We start from the raw sequence: 14,919 nt of genomic DNA, 5'->3' as shown, positions 1-14,919 counted from the left end.
ATATTAGAAAAGTCAAAGAACAAGATAAATTTAGTTTGGGGTGGGAGATTTTGTGATTATAGAAATATCAATGATGGGCTCTATTTCCTAGGCATACAAGGCAGAGTGGATGTTAAGGCATAGCTCAGCAAGTCATATATTTCCCTAGTTTCTTCAGTAATATTGAACGGATATAAGAAGTGAAGACTAGGTCAGGTCAGTCGAACATGCCAGAGGCTTCTTCTGATACCCTGACCTATAAAAACATGGCTGGAGTGCTTTTTGAAATTAAGGGTAAGAAAGTAAAGTAAATGCTCTTTCATTTTTTGGTGGCTAAACTTTTGCTTATCATATTTAAGTATTTGTTAATCTTACTTAAATCTTCTTTCTACCGACTTTAAATTTCTTCTACCTTGGGAAATTTACTAAAGAAAAAGATGGACAAATCCAGTAGTGTGCTGGTAAACTACCTCTTAAAAAGAAAAAAAAAAAAAAAAAACCCTGGTATGTATTATTTACCAAATTCCATAGTGTTAATATTCCCACCATGACTGATATCAAGCTACAAAAGGCTGAACAACCAGCTTACAAACCTTCTGAATTCTTAACAGTACTCTCTTATTACCTTGAATGAGCAGCACCCCATCATTCCAAATTATCAGCTGAAAACAAAGTTCTAGGCATATTTGGTTGATCGCAAACTATCTTGTGAGGTGTAATGCTACTAAAGGATTGGTCTTCAATGAGTCAAAATCAGCTTTGGGATAATAATATGCCTCTGCAGTGAGCACAATAGTGTAGAAAACATGTAAGGTTGTAAAGACATAACCCCTCATCTCTAAGCATATGTCTCTAAGCAGCCATAATAAAAAATCAGATTAAGTCTAAAGCATCTAATGCCTTTTTCAAGTTCTTCATTGTTGGGTTAAAAACCTTTTTTTATTATTCTGCTACACATCATGAAACATGGATGGGTAACTAGAATGAATTGATGAAAAGATTGGATAGCATTATTTATAGAGACTTTCTCCCTTCTATTCTTTTCCCCATGCATTGTTTTTGTTGAAATCAGAGTAAAAATATAGTTATAAATTAATGTGATTTATGGATATTAATTCTGGGCTTTTTACTATGGAACTCAATTTGCTGCATGTGATAGTTTCAGGAATTTTGATTCATAATCCTTTGGGGATTATATTTGCAGGAAATGGTGTCTAGTCAGTTACCTCATTGTCTCTTTAGCCAATCTGGACTTAAATTGGACAAGTTTAATTCAGTTCATGAAACATGAGTTAGTTTCTTCTCTACCTGCCCTGAGATGGACCTCTGAGTAGACAGGTATGGGTTCAAAGATGAAGGTTAATCAGGAGACAATTTACAGTGGTTCTGTTTATTTTACTTAGGCTGGGGTTAGGTTTACTTATTAGCTTCTTTGACTAAGTCTTTCTACACTTAAGATAAAAGTATTTCTTCTTATTTTCCTTTTTAAGCTTCAGGGTATTATTTACTTATTATAATGTCTATAAGAGCATGGCAAGTGTTACATGTGTTAACACATATAAGAAATATATAAAGTTCTCTCTGTACTTACTTTAGCGGCTTATATTGCTTTGTTTAGTTTATAATTATAGAAATATGTTTTGCTCATGGAAACTTTTTTTTTTTTTTTTACAAATTCAGAAGCAGGAATAAACTCTTTTATTTTTAGTCAGGGATTTTTAATCTGGGTTCTGTGGATGGGTTGTACAAGCCTGTAAATCTGAATATAAAAGTGCATGCACATACACATGTGCACATTGTTTTAAAGAGAGAGACCATAGTTTTCATCAGATTCTGCAACAGTTCATGAATCCTCCCTGCCCCCAATTAAGAATGATCACATATCTTTTTATAATGTATGACATTGGTCCTTTAACTTATCAACTGCCATACTGGCATTGTAAAAGATGCAGAGGTCTTTATTGGATGCCTTCACTAGATTACAATTTATGAGATTCCCTATATTTTTTTCAAGAGTTTTGAATAATTTTTTTGTTAAGTAGTCTGCATTTATAGTAAATTTCATGCTGGAGATGCCTCCTATAACATTTACAATATTATTGGATTTATTTTTTAATTACTTTGCATCTTTTATCCTCAGACCTTAATTTCTTTATAACTCATAGATGCACATTGCTAGCATTCTGGCTTCAAGAATGTTCTATTTTTGTAATGGATTTTATAGTTATATAGTTATATTTTAGAAGCAGATAAAATTCTGGCAGTGTATTCTAACCACTTAGAAATGTTTTTAAATTTTCATATCTCATTCAACATTCTAAGTTGAAAGATCTCCCTTGTTAAAAAAAATGTAGCGTAATAATAATGGCTAAATCCTAAGAGAAATTCTCTTTCCCACAATATATTGTAATACACAAATTCCAAACACAATAAATGGTGAATATTATTGATTATGTATATTTCAGATCTAGCACTTCACCTCCACATGAAGTGTCACTGCCTTTTTAAGACCTAATTCTTTTATCTGGATTAATAAAATAAGATCCTAACTGGTTTCATGGGGACTGCTTTCTTTATTCTCCAGTCTTTTCTTCATGTATTCTAAATTACTTACACTTACTGAACATATCTGATCATCCTATCACCCTTTTCTTTTTTCTTTTTTATAAGATTTTATTTATTTGACACAGAGAGAGAGAGAGAGCAAGCACAAGCAGGGGGAGCGGCAGGCAGAGGGAGAAGCAGGCTCCCGGCTGGGCAGCGAGCTGGATGCAGGGACTTGATCCCAGGACCCTAGGATCATGACCTGAGCTGAAGGCAGATGCTTCAATCAACTGAGCCACCCACGTGCCCCCTATCATCCATTTCTTGTAGCACCTTTTGGGCCTTTCTGATTGGGAGATAAAGTCCATATTCTTTAGGCTGATATTAGAAATCTTCAAATTTTTTGTCCTAATAGTCTACTACTTTCTTGAACCCGACTTTTTATTATTTAAACCACTTCAAGCTGGATATTCTATTATTTACAACAAGAAGATTTTCCCTGACTTATTTAGCTTTGTACTTCAACAAGTCTTGGTCGTGTGGTTGAAAAATAGATAATCTAAAGACATAGGTGATCTTTACAGGTAATTTTATAACATACTCAAATACAAATAATAGCTAGTCAATAATACATTAAATAAGCCTGTAGAAATATTATCTTTTTAAAAAAAAACTATCTTAAAATATGCAGGTGTTTTTGTCGGCTCGTTCTCAAGAACATAGAAGTTATGACTTACTTGGATATCATTTCCCCTTCCTGCACAATGGGTGGACTGAACTTCTAAGGTTACTTCTGGTTTGGTAATACTTTATGCAAAGAGAAGCATATATATTGCCCTGTGGAGATGTGTGTATTTTGTAAGTATGCATGGAAACATAAAAGCTGGTATGGCTTATGGAAAATAGCAAAGACCATTTGCCACAATCTTTGGGAGTAAATTCTTAAGTCACACATTTGTAATCGTTTCTAGGCAGTATTAATTGGTTTGCCTCTTTTAGCAAGTCTAAGGTAGTTTGTCAGAGAATTATATGGATTACAGTAGCACTCAACTGCAAATCTAGAACTCCTTTCACATCTTGCTACAAAATTTGTTTATTCTGTTATGCTTTGTTTCAAGCATTCTGCTATGCTAGATTTTGTTTTATTAATCAGAAATTTGGATGATAAAAATCAATGTGTTGTTATAAATTAGATTTTTTTCCCACCGTGGTACAGGCTAAAATGATCTGTCCCAAAGAAGCAAGATCCAGTAGAGAAGATTGACTCAGAATAGGTACATGATTTTCATGTTGAATCAGAAATGAAAAGCAATACATTTTAATGGTTGGAATACTGCTATAACATCTTAGGATATTACTGATGATATAGATCGGTCTTGGGTAATATTTACTTGACTTATAAAATGATTTGAATATATATTTGTGGAATGTGAAAGTTCTATGGTCACATGCCCTAGGGCAGGGGTAGGGGCTAAGAATTAATTTACTAAATGACCAGGAGAATATTTATGCTTAAAATAATTGCAGGGTTTGACTATATAAAATATGATTAAAAGCTCCAAAGCAGACAGTTTTAATGAAGCTCCAAAAAAAGTGAGAATATTTTAGTTGTGAAGGGTATTTGGGGAAAAATTTGCAGCATTAAATAGGAATAGCTTTAAAAAATGCATAGAAATCTCAGATTAATTCCCTTTCAATTATTTTACAACTATTATTTTGTGATGCCTAACATATATACAGAAGTATAAAAAAGTAGTACAATAACTTAGCAGATATGCATAATACAATCTCAGTAATTGTCAACTTATTCCCAGTATTGTTTAAACTTACTTACACATGGTCTTCTCCACTAACTTATTCCGGAGCAAAAGTCACATAGTAACATTTTTATCCATAATAAGAAGTTCTTAATTCTAAAGTACTCAATTTCCAAAAATTTTCCTTATGGCTAGTTTTTTTTTGTCTTATTTAAGAAATCTTTCCATACCCCCAAATTATTAAGATAGTGTCTTATATTCTTCCTAAGTTTATAATTTTGTTTATTTAGTTTTATTTTTTTAATGATTTTATTTTTTTAAGTAATCTCTACATCCAACATGAGGCTCAAATTCACAACCCCGAGATCAAAAGTAGCATGCTCTACCTACCCACTGATCCAGCCAGGCGCCCCTAATTTTGTTTATTTTTGACATTAAAGTCTACAAATTCACCTGGGCTTAATTTGGATTAGGGATCATTCTTATTTTGTCTCTATGCATGACCATTGCCCGGTATAATTTATTGAACCTCTCATCCTTTTACCACTGCTCTGTAGTGTCACTTTTGATTTAAAACCGTGTCTATACGTTGTAGATCATTAGCTAGACTTTTTATTCTATTCTCTTGTCTATTTGTCTCCCATGCACCCATACCACACTATCTTAATCATTGCATTTTATATTACGTCTTTATTTGAGGTAGACAAAGCCTTCCCACCTTGATTTTTCTTCATCAAACATAATGACAAGGTTGTTTATTATACTCTCTTAGGATCTTTTTTTTTGGAAGAGTTGCCATATTCAGTGGTGTTCCCTTTTCTTTCTGACATTGGTAAAATGTGACTTCACTTTTCACCTTCAGCCTCCTCAAAGTAATATATAGATTTTATTATTATTTTCAAATAACCAACTTTTGGCTTTATTTTGTATGTTTGCTTTCTAGTTCATTAATCTCATTTCTTATCATTTAAAAAAAGTCTCTGAGTTTTAAAAAGTCTCTGAGTTTATTTTTTCATTTTCATTTTCATAAAAAAGTCTATTTGAGTTTATTTTTTTGTTCTTTTTCTAACTTCAGATGAAATGTAGTTTTAAATAGCATGTAGGGAAAATAAGTTTTAAGGAAATAGATAATATTTTTAAATAATGATAACAAAAATACTACATATTTAAATTAATGAGATGCAGTTAAAATGGTAGTTAAGGGAAAATATACAGCTTTCAATTCTGTTTTAACTTCATCCATCTCGCAGTTTTATGATGTAGTATTTTCATTCATTCATTTATTTAAAAATATTCTTTATTCCTTTAACTTCTAAATACCTGTACGTTTTGATCTCTAGTATAATTTCTTAAAGTCATAGATAATACTTAGCATGATTTCAGTCCCCTGAATCTGTTCAGATCTGCTTTATAGACTAATATATGATCAATTTTCTTATGCATTCATGTGTGCTCAAAAAATGTGTATTCAGTAATTGTTCATTGTGGTGTTTATATATTCTATATATCAATATGGTCAGGATTTAATTTCAGCTATTGTATTTTTAATTTCTAGAAGTATTTGATATGTTTTCAGATATTCTATGCTACTTCTATAGTCTCTAATACCCTGACCAAATTTCAAACTTAGGGTTTATATGTCTTGAACTTAATAGGCATAATTATTTTGCAGTTTGTTTATGAAAATTTCTGTAGTTACTGTGTTTTTGTTTATGCTTTTGGTGGTTTTGTTGCTTCTTGGTTATGACATCTTATTTTCTCATGTGCCTAGCTATATTTAATCATGTGGTGTTCACTAGATTGAAAAAAATTGCTAGAAATAATTGGAGACTTAGAATACTGTTATCTTCTCACAGAGAGAATTTAAATTTCTTTCTGCTAGACCCTGGAGAGCATTACCAGTCCCACACCACTTTAATCCAATGTTCTGTTTTCTTTGGATCAGGAGTATCCAAATTATATTATGATGATTTTGTACAGCTAATGCAAAACTTCTTGACTGTGAAATCAAGCAAGGGAGAAATTTTCTATAACTCTTCCAACAAATGGCTATTTTAATTCAAACATATCTTACTGTGTTAGCTCAGTTATATAGGGAACATCATAATAATATGAGTGAAGGCATGGATATGAATTCCTACTTAGATGTTCAAAGTCCACCTGTTTGAAATCAAATAACATATTCCACACAAAGCCATCCTACACATCATTGATTTTCTCTTTATTTCCACATTAACGAAGTTTATGAGGCACTGTGAATCGGTCTTCTGCTGTGAAACTTAATAACTTTCTGTTTTCAGTAATCATCCAGACTTCTAATCTCTGCATTCAGGATGTCCCATGCTCAAATATTTTACATTATCTACCATGAGCTTCTTTTTCCTGACGTAAATCTAGCTTCCAGCTTCACTACCTTCCCAGCATTTCCCAGAATAGATTACACTCTTCCTATGTAATTCTATACCTTCTCCCTGCAAAGCTTTTCTTCTCTTTACATTAAAAAAAAAAAATCCGTTCTTAAAGAACTACATTATTATTTTTCTCCTCTATTTATAGGGAACTTACTATGTATCTCAGCCCAAATAAATGTACCTTATTTCCAAACTCAAAGTTAAATAACAATTGCGCTATCATTTGACATTATCTAGTATTTGTTTAAATTGTTCTAAGTGTATATCTTGTCTTCCAGCGAGACTGTATGCTTTTCAAGGAAACAAACTTTTGTTTTTGTAAACCTTATAGAGTGCTATGTACATAAGAAGACCTCATAAGTGTTCACTTAAACAGACAAAAGCATGCTATGATGAGAACAGAATTACTAAGAATATAACCCAAACAATAGCAAAAAGGCCTATAAAAATGAATACTTACCTCGACTCAAAATTACTGCCTAACAGCTCTAACAAATTTTCCTTACTTTGATGATGGAAATTCTAATGTATTAAAGTAACTATTTCATTAATGTCTTTTATTGCCAACATAAGAATAACTCCTGTAAGAGTTCCCAAATATTTTCTGTGTTTATGACTAATTCAGACTACTTTAGGATTATATTTCATCACTAAGTACTTATTATAGTTGTAGTTGTTTTTGTGGAAAAAGTTGGCTGCACTGTGGGCCAAGGAAACACATGAATTATGACTATTGTAGTGGCTGACAGCTGACTGACTTTATTCCCACCTAATTCATCAGTAACTTCAATAAGTAGCTGGAAAGTCATAGGTTCCCGAATCCCTTGAAATGCATCATACTGGAAATTCTGAGTGGTGGCCAGAGAAGAAGGATCAACACCTACTCTCCAAAGTATGAATTGATTATTTGTATTTCCTGAGAATGATGAGGTAATAAAACAGAAATAAAAGTACATTATGTATTGTGTTATTTCTATTGTCTTGTTCAAGTTCTTACTGTAAAATATGTTGCATGATAATGTGTTCCTAACAGTTACAAAATATGTTATGTGGGTATCTTGTAAAATAGCATAGAAGTGACTTACTTAAAATCCTATGTCTTACCTCCTACAATTAAATATCTCAGCTGTTCCTGTGGAGAATCTTTGTCTGGACAGTTGAGCTGAATAAAAGGTGTCCTAAGTGGAATAAATCTAGATTTCCAAATGTGGTGGATTTCATACAAGAGGTTCATCATTTATATTCTACAATACAAGAATATTATCTATTTTAGCTTATGTTTAAAAAATCTTGCCATATCCAGTAAATTACTTGTTTCTTTTTATTACTCATTATTTTCACCTTTATAATATCATTCAAGCATACTTTTACAGTCCATCTTAATTATTTTACATTTGAAGACTACATTTTAGTGTTTCATCACAGAAACGTTGTTGTTTGGGGCTTTCCAACTATATAGTCCATGTTCCATTTTTAATTTTATGAATGAGGGATTATTTTTTTTTTTTCAACTAGGCTCTACTCCCAACATGTGGCTTGAACTCACGACTTTCAGATCAAGAGTCACATGCTCTGCGATTGAGCCAGCCAGATGCCCGTGAATGAGGAATTAATTTTTAATAATGTCTCTTTCCCACGTAATTTTGCTAGGACAGGTACTCATGACATTCGTGAAATTGCTGAATTTTAAAATTAGACCAGAAACTAAATGTTATCTATTCTAATTATTTCCCTTTAATCCAGAAGATATATGTCATCAAGTCTACTCTTAGACAATTACCCAAAAGGATACTCACTACTTAAAAGAAAGCGTATTTCACTATTGGAGAGCTTTACTTGTTAGAAATACTCTTTTTTATTAACTCAAGTATTTTTGCCTGCAAATTCAACCTATTCTTCCTAGTTTTTGTTCTGAAGAAACTCAAAATCTAATAAAGCATGTGACTTACATTTTAAACATGTGAGCGATTCCAGCAATTAGATTGAAAGGGAAACTATATTATCTCTGAGAATGTTTGAATTCTAAGGTTCTTTGACTGTATAATCTAGAAGTCTGATAAATTACTTGCCACTAACACACCTCTTCTCACCTGTAACAGACTGTTATAGATTATCTCCTCTCCTGAAGAATATAAGCATAGTCTCAGAGACATTTTCAAAGTAGTAATCAATGAAGACACTAGCAATTTTTTGGAATGGGATGTGAAATGAAACCAATTTATGTCCTCAGTTTAGGAAAATGAAGTGCCTGATTCCATTTATGCTTTCTTTCCTTAGTAATATTTCTTAAACATTCTTGGGTTCCTTCAGTTTGAACAGTTTCCTTAGAAGTCATGTGTTGTTTTGTTTTGTTTTTTTCCTCTCCAACACAGTGCAGCTTGCTTTGTTGGATTACCCAGTGGAGACCATAAAGGGGTACTTGCTAATATTTAAGCACTATTTCACTAAGTACTGGTTTCTTTAAAATTAAAGCCTTGATACAACCATATTTCCCAGAAAATGAATCATCCTTAGTTTCCCTTTCTCCTTCCAAATACAATCCAAAATAGGGAAATATAGTATCTGTTCTTTCACAATTTCTCATAGTCACTTTAGTAATAGTAAATAATAATAACTATAATTAATATTTATTGAATGCATAATATGTGCTAGACTCTTAACATACCTACACTAATAGATATTTAGCAACCCCATGAAAAATGTAGTATTATTATCCTAAAATGGAAAATGAAAAGAGATACAATAGCTCAGATAGCTATAAAGTGTATAGGAACCAGAATTCAAAAATATCTCCAGAGCCCAAGCTTTTAACCTGAGAATACTACTTTCTACGTAATCATAATCAGTGTTTATACTATTACAACACTAGTCTACTGTGTTATCTGTTCTCATAAAAAGTCCCTTCCCGGGGCGCCTGGGTGGTTCAGTCAGTTGAGCATCTGCCTTCAGCTCAAGGTCCTGGGATGGAGCCCTACATAGTCGTTGGGTTCCCTGCTCAGCGGGGAGTCTGCTTCTCCCTCTCACTCAGCCACTCCCCCTGCTTGTGCTCGCTCTCTCTGTCAAATAAATAAACAAAATCTTAAAAAATGTCCCTTCTACTCTCTAAAAGATATTCTGAATTTTATTAATTCATTGAAAGACGATTTTTCTTCATCTTTTAAATGATGGCTCAATTTATATGCACTCTTAAAGCATTTCCAGTTCTAAGAAACTATGGTTTGTGTGTTTTATAACATCTTCATATTTGAGCTGAAATTTTAACAAAATCCCAAATAGGTTTCCCTTGTTAATCAAACCTTTTTTTTAAATTAGCCAAATATATTTTAAGTACTATAAACTGAAATGTTGGTTATAAACCAATACATTTTAAATACAAATATAGGTGTCTGTGTTTCTCTATGAAGGAAAAAATCATTGTCCAGTACTCAACCTAAATTTTCATTTTTTTCTATTTGTTTTTTTTTTTTTTCCATTGTTGTGGACAAGAAAAATATAGAGAGAGATATTTGGAGAAAATGACTGTATAAAACTGGATATAGAAAGATATTGGAGAAAAAAAAAGAAAGATATTGGAGGCACAAAGAAAAAATGTACTATATATAGTGTGTGTGTATATATATGTATGTGTATATACAGAAGTAAATATACTATGTGTGACAAAATATAGCCATATATTTAGCTAAACATACACACACACACACACACACACTCACACATGCATATCTATTCCCAGTGGCTCAAATCCTGTGATTGCAGAATAGCCAAGATGGTTTAGATGCTAAAAACTGGATGTTGGCAGAGTTCTTCACCTCTATAACTTTGCACAATATTCTCTCTTCACAGAAAATTCTTGTTCTACCACTTATTTTCCTATTGGACTCATTCATTCAAATACCTTTTTCCTCTATTCTCAAGTTACTCATTTGTGAAATAAAACAGATAAACTGGACTACTAATACAATTGATTTGAATATGCAGTAGCACTTTCATAAAGATTACATAGGAAAATGGATTATTTAACTTTAAAGTGTCTCACAGTAAAAGGGCATAAAATAATACTTAGGACTCTAATGGCTTTATTTTGAGTATAGTACTTTGCAGGAACAGTGTGAATTAATGAAGAGACAACCAGGGTTGTTGAAGAACTTTGAAAGAAAAAAAAAAAAGTTCTCTATAGTTAGAAGGTCAAGATCAAATGTAAAGACATGAGATAATTAATTGAGTTGAAATTATTCATGAATTTTCTTGTAAAGTCTGTTACCTTTAAAAATTAATCCATCTCACATTAATGAGGAATTATCAAACCTAAAGATATTAAAACATTACTGAAAGGACAGAAGGTAAAGACCAACACACAGTCCTCAGATGGAAGCTGTCTAAAAGCTTTTAAAAAACAAAATCTTCCCATGATAATTTGTGGCTTTTATTTATTGGTGGCTTCTAAGCTCATCTCTTGACCTTATTTTCTAGACCTGTATTTTTCAACAATTTTTGAAATCTCCATTATTTTTTAAACTCAAGGAACATGTTGGAAAGAAGAATTCTTCCTTCTCAACCATTGTTATGGCCAGCCTTTAAGCCAGTTTTTAACATTGAGCACAAGGAGACTCTGCCAAGCTTGAATCATCAGCTCCTATTTCTGGGGTGTTGTTTCTATGGCTTGGCATTTAATATATTATGCCAATGTTCCTTGTCAGAATTAATTTTGGCAAAAGACCATCATTATACTGACTAACTGAATCTCCAGTTACAGAATAATGTAGCACATTCACTTTTCTTAAATGTTCCCAATTAAAATATTAGAAGTATAACTATAGAATTATGGTAATTTCCTCAATACAAAGTCTGTAAGAGAGAGAAAAACTAAGTTTTAGCTATTTATACATTTCAAAAACATAGAATTACTAAGCATTTAGAATGCAAGAAGCTCTTTTCCCTAAGAAAAAAAGGGTAGGTAATGCTTCACCTTTCTCTTAACTTTCAACACAAAAATATAAATAAAGCAAGGTAGCATAATTCATAACATTATTGCTCATGCTCTAGAATTTTACAATATGTATTAGTAACTAAATTTCAGTAACTAAAAACAAACAACCAATTTATCTGGGAAATCCTTCCAAACCTATTGCCAATTAAAAACAAATAAGACTATCTTTAAGAAATAAGGAGAAGTTGGCTGGAAGGCTTCATGTCTGAGGAAAACTGCTTGGAAACTAGAGGAAGCGAGGGTACTGGTGACCATGAGATCTCTGTGGCTGCTCAGAACCTCCTTCCTGTGTGGCCCGCTCTAGGCCTTTTAAGCTTTGGGTTCCAGGGCTGAGGTGCCTGGAGCAAGCTTCTCCCATCCTGGCAGTGTGGGCCTGGATGAAAACACAGTGCATGACCAAGAGCATATCATGGAGCACCTAAAAAGCATCATCAACAAACCAGAGGCGGAGATGTCTCCACAAGAGCTACAGCTCCGTTATTTCAAAATGCTTGATTATGATGACAAGAACTTTCCATAGCCATCACTCACATCCATATGGAGGAAGAGAATGAACAGGCACCACCAATGAGTGAAGCTGAACTGATTAACTTGATGTTTGTTTTGAGAAAGGATGACAAGAACAATGATGAATACATTGACTATGCTAATTTGCAAAATCTTGGAAGTAGACATTGTTTGGCCACCTAGTTATATGCAAATGTTACCCATTATAATGTGATTGAACACTTTTGGTAATGCAAAATAACGCATTTCGAACTCCTGCTGCAGTATTTTGGTAAAAACCTGTAGCAGTTTGTTAACACTAGTGTGAGAAAGAGAGAAATCAAGAGAAATAGAATAGAAATGGGACATATTGTAGTCCTCAAGTACTGTTAAATCTCTTATTGGACAAGGGCTTGGTTAAAGAATCCTTTCAAGAATGTTGGATAATTGGAGCAGAGTAGTCAGGAACTTGACTATGGAATACCTCTGGTCTCTTGGTTTTCATTCATGCTATCTGAAAAGTAAGACAAACTTTGCCAAGTGGACACACATTTCCATAACAGTGAAGGAATGGCATGAATGCCAAATGTTCCCCCTGGTGTGTCCTGCCTCTTTAGATAACTGTGGTCAGTATTCTGCAAAGTTCCCTTTGGCCTGAATGATGACTTGCCCTAGGCAAGTGAGTATTAGGCTATTTCAAAGTGGCAGCATAAGAAGAATGTTGGATACTAAGTTCAGCTAGCCTTAGAGTCTAACATTCTGTATCTTCTGGCACTTTGGAAAGGATATACCACTGACCTAAGTGATTAGCATTATTTTAGTTTTTCAATATTTATAAAACTACTGCCTTATACTTTATTTCTTTTATGTCTTCAGCTTAGGAGAGACCTTGAACTGAAAAATGTTCTTTCTTTATTTATTTATTCATTCATTTATTTATCAGAGTGAGAGAAAGAAAGAGAGAGCACGAGCAGGGGGAGGGGCAGAGGGTAAGGAGCTCTGAGTAAGGAGCCTGAAGAGGGACCTGAGCTGAAGACAGACGCTTAACTCATTGAGCCACCCAGGCATCTCCCAAAATGTTCTTTATTCTAATCATTAGCAAATGTTAGCTTTCCTAATGTTTGTATTTAACCTTTATTTCTAGGGTATGTTTTTGGGGTTTGAAACTATTAGGAATGCAAGGACTTTATCCTTTCTGCTTTGTGCAGCAGGGGTAAAGCTACTAGCTGGTCTTGCGTAAGTGAGGGGAAGATCACCAAGCCCAGTGATTAACCTGCTGCAAGCTATATTTAGAAGGAATGGCATTTAAATTACCTCTTCTAGTTTAAATATATGAAAGTTTATTTAGGTCAGGAAAGTTTAGAAAAGGCCTAAAAACTCTTAACATTGTGAATCTCAGTAATGGTTGAAAATTATAATTGTAATTTGTAATTTGGTTTATTGGACAAGATAGACATGTGATAGAAAACTTGAAATGATGGTTGAATGGGAAAAAAACTGCATAGAATTTCTGTAAGACATATAGAGACTTATTTTCTTTATTAAAATATTCTTATAAGTAAACATATGAGTTTGTAAAAATGCTTTCCTGTGTCAAATATTTGTGCAATCAGAGCTGAATTATAAACTATTCTTGTAATATCTAGTTATTTTGAAAGATTTATATGATGAATCCTGGATATATGACCAATAAAACTGAGGAAACAAACAAAAATGAAATAAGAAAAGGCCATTTTCAGTTTCTCTCTTGTTAGTGTAGAAACCAAAGCTATCCATAATTTCTTATTTTTTATATAGGAAATTATTATTCTCAATATAGGAGTTGTAATTCATAATGATATTTATTATTTTACATTCTGGAGATACATTTTCTTTACGTGTAGAAGGTATATTGTTAAAATATAAATAAGGTAAACTCTCAGACCATTAGTCAGCTATGAACTATTATCTTAATATAAATTGCAGTTAAATGAAAAATCTCAAATGGAAACTTAACTAAGTCAAGCAAACTTTCTAATAGTAGCATGCTATGCTAATATGGGTACTATACACTGATTCTTATTATCCAAAAGAGTAGTGATATAAAATAATGAAATCAAGAACTTACTCTGCAAGAGGAAATTAAGAGCTTGGGTATCTTTAAACAGGGCGTTCTCTCACAGAAATGTTCTGGGAAGGTGTGAGTCTTTAATTTCTAATTTAAAATGGTAGACATTTGTGTGAATATTGCGTGAGTTATGTATTGTCCAAAGTGTTTTAAAAATCTTGCTTTTCGTAGAATGATGAAACAAATAATGATAATATTCAATCAATGTTGGGGCACGTGGGTGGCTCAGTCAGTTAAGTATCTAACTCTTGATTTCAGCTCAGGTCATGATCTCAGGGTCCTGGGATAGAGCCCCACTTCACTGAGCCCTATATTGGGCTCTTTGCTGGGGGTGGAGCCTGCTTGGGATTCTCTCTTTCCCTCTCCCTCTGCCCCTCCTCCTCTCATGTTCACCTGTGCATGTGTGTATGCTCTCTCTCTCTCTCTCAAAAAAAAAGAAAAGAAAAAAGAAATGTAAAGGCCTCTTAAATATACATTCTACAATTTTTTTCACATGCAAGTTTGTGACAAGTTCTTCAAGTTTTCAATTTTAGTACCTATACATTTACACACCAAAAAAAATGATGAATTTACCAAATGGGGCAGAGTGATTTGCAAAATTTCCATTTCATAAAATGATAAATCCTAGTGACAAATTACATGTATTTT

The 14,919-nt window shown here is 32.9% G+C and overlaps 1 pseudogene; it reads left to right on the top strand.

Annotated features, from left to right (window-relative positions):
- Positions 1-206: 206 nt before the first annotated feature.
- Positions 207-12,368, top strand: LOC116630919 (annotated as a pseudogene).
- The last annotated feature ends 2,551 nt before the right edge of the window (positions 12,369-14,919 follow it).

The sequence above is a fragment of the Phoca vitulina genome, unplaced genomic scaffold (assembly GCF_004348235.1).
Source record: "Phoca vitulina isolate PV1807 unplaced genomic scaffold, GSC_HSeal_1.0 scaffold4, whole genome shotgun sequence".
Classification (NCBI taxonomy): Eukaryota; Metazoa; Chordata; class Mammalia; order Carnivora; family Phocidae; genus Phoca; species Phoca vitulina.
The sequence above is the reverse complement of the archived record's forward strand: the minus strand, read 5'-3'. Positions and strand labels throughout refer to the sequence as shown.